The 2,830-nt window shown below is 48.8% G+C and overlaps 1 pseudogene; it reads right to left on the bottom strand.

Annotated features, from left to right (window-relative positions):
* Positions 1-2,429, bottom strand: part of LOC102875541 — a 49,044-nt pseudogene extending 46,615 nt beyond the window's left edge.
* Between the last annotated feature and the right edge of the window lie 401 nt (positions 2,430-2,830).

Raw genomic sequence — 2,830 nt, 5'->3', positions numbered from 1 at the left:
GATAGCTTGGCTAGAGGGATGCAACCTCAGACAGAAAAAAGCATCTTTCAAGTCTAAGACAGAATACCATTTTCTCTCAGGTGGTAGCATGCTGAGGAGAGTGTAAGGGTTAGGAACTGTGGGGTGTATGTCCTGCACTCTCCGATTCACTTCTCTTAGATCCTGCACTGGCAGGTAGTCATTTGTTCCTGGCTTTTTCACAGAGAGGAGAGGAGTGTTCCAGGGGGATTGGCATGGCTCTAGAAACTCTTGTTTTTTTAACCTGAGGATGTGTGGTCGGATGCCCTCCTTGGCTTCTTTACTCATAGGATATTGTCTAACCCTAATGGGGGAGGCATCTGCTTTTAATTCCACTACTATGGGTGGAACATTTTTAGCCATACCTAACCCCCCTGTTTCTGCCCAGGCTTCTGGGAATTCTTTTAACCAATCTACGAGGTCCGAATCTTTAGCCTCTGTTTCTGGTTCATGGAGCCTATATTCTTCTTCTAGTTGAACTACTAGGGATAGAGTGCTAGGCTTGTTGCTATCCCAGGTAACTTCAGCCCCCCTTGGAGTGAACTGAATTTGGGCTTTCAGTTTAGTTAGGAGATCTCTTCCTAAGAGTGGGGCTGGGCACTCTGGTATAACAAGAAAAGAGTGAGTCACTTGATTTTTTCCTAAATCTATACTCCGTTCCGTGGTCCATGGGCAGAATTTTTGTCCATTGACCCCTAGCACCACTGACTTCTTTGTGCTAATCTTCCCCAGGGGCTGCTTCCGAACTGAATTTTGTGCCCCCATGTCTACTAGGAAGTCAACGGGGATCCACCACCACAGATATAGTTACTCTAGGCTCGGGGAGGGGATCAGAGCCCCGTCTTCCTTAGTCTTCATCTAGGGTGAGAATTTTTGATGGCTTATTCTTTTTCTTGGGACACTCTTCAGCCCAGTGTCCCTTGTCTTTGCAGTATGCACTCTGGTCTTTGTCCAACTGCAGTTTCTTTTCATATTGCTTCAATTCCTTAGTGCGTTGGTGCCCTGTCTGTCTAGACCCTGCTCTATCTCTTTCTTTTCACTCACTACTGTGGCCAAGCTTTTTGTCAAATTCCTCTCTTGACGGTGGTCTTGCTGGTCCTCACGTTCCTCTCTTTCTTTCTTTTCTCTCTCTGCCTTCTCTTCCTCTGTCTCCCCCTTGTGGTACGCTTTCTCAGCTTCTTTCTCTACATCCCTCAGTGTAAAATCTTGTAACCCCTCTATGCGCTGTAATTTTTTCCTGATGTCTGGAGCAGACTGCCCAATGAAGGCTATAACTACTGCTGCTTTCTGTCCCTCTGATGCGGGGTCAAAGGGAGTGTATCTCCTATAGGCATCCATTAGTCTTTCTAGGAACACAGAGGGGGTTTCGGTAGGTCGTTGAAGGACTTCTCATACCTTAGCCAAATTAGTGGGGCATCGCGCAGCCCCTCTGAGACCTGCTACGAGAGCCCGGCGGTAAGTGGATAGCTGCTCCCTACCTTCAGCAGTATATAATCCCAGTTGGGGCGAACAAGAGGAAATCCCGCATCCATGGCAGCAGGAGTCTGGACCAGTTGTCCTGCAGCATCTCGGACATTTTTCCTGGCTTCCGCCTGAATTCTCTCTTGCTCCTCAGTAGTGAAGAGGACCCGGAGAAGTTGCTGGCAATCATCCCAGGTAGGTTGGTGAGAGAACATGAAGGACTCAATTAGTCCAATAAGCCCTGTGGGGTTATCTGAAAAGAAAGGATGGTTAGTCTTCCAATTATAGAGGTCAGCAGAGGAAAATGGCCAGTACTGGAGGTGTTGGAGTTGTCCTGGCTCTGGGGGCCCTCCGTAGGCTCAAAAGGGGAGAGCCACAGTGAAATCTGGACTCTCCAGACCCCTCCGACTGCGAGTTCCCTGTGCTGGTCCCTGGGGGGCACTCACGGGGATAGGGGGACCAGGATCAACCTGGCCCTGATATGGGGGAGGATTGTGGCGCATATCAGGCCACTCAGGTGGATTTTCAATCTCAGGATAAATTTTGGGTGGTGCCGATGGTGCAGCTTCTGAGGCCAGAGGAACTCTAGACTCAGAAGTTTGGGTTTTTAGGGCTAATGCGCGTGGAGGGGTGGTATGGTTCTTCAAAACCCAAGGTTTTACCCACGGCCTTGCATTCTGCACTAAATCCTGCTACACGATGATGTATGGCTGTTGGTCAGGATGCGCGTTTAGTCTTTCCCGGAAAACAAGATCTTTAACCGCCAAAATGATTGTTAAGTCAAATGCTCCCTCTGGTGGCCAACCGACTCCCAGAGCGGGCCACTCAGAGTTACAGAAGGTTTGCCAAGGTCGTTTTTTAACGTTAACAGAGAGATTATTAGCCCTGGTTCTTACTTCAGAAAAATGTCCTAAAGTCAGGGAAAGGGGTGTCGTTAGATTCTGTCTCATATTAGTCGCCCACAGAACACAGCAGACACTCACAAGAAATACAAGACACACAAGAAGCTCTCTTCATGACAACCAATTGAAAGCTGCTTCAGACGGGAGACCCCTCCGGGCCCCTCCTTTCCGGGACACTCTAAGTCCCTCAGACAGACCAGAGACTATTAAAACCTCTGGATTCGTATTCCACCCAAAGGGACGTCTCCCTCTTGGGCTGTGACTCGTGATTTTTTCAAGCACGTCTGCTTTCGCCACAGTCACAAACTGAAAGTAAGCTGAAAATAAAACAGACTTACGAACACACAGGTTTGGCGGCACCGCACAGACAAAGAAACAAAGAAATTCTAGAGGATCTTCTTACCTCCAAGTGGCTGGCTGGCGGGTTGTGGGGGTGGCTGCTCGATCCC

This window comes from Elephantulus edwardii, unplaced genomic scaffold, assembly GCF_000299155.1.
Source record: "Elephantulus edwardii isolate Elephantulus edwardi_28Jun2011 unplaced genomic scaffold, EleEdw1.0 scaffold00072, whole genome shotgun sequence".
Lineage (NCBI taxonomy): Eukaryota > Metazoa > Chordata > Mammalia > Macroscelidea > Macroscelididae > Elephantulus > Elephantulus edwardii.
This window is presented reverse-complemented; position numbering and strand designations above follow the sequence as displayed.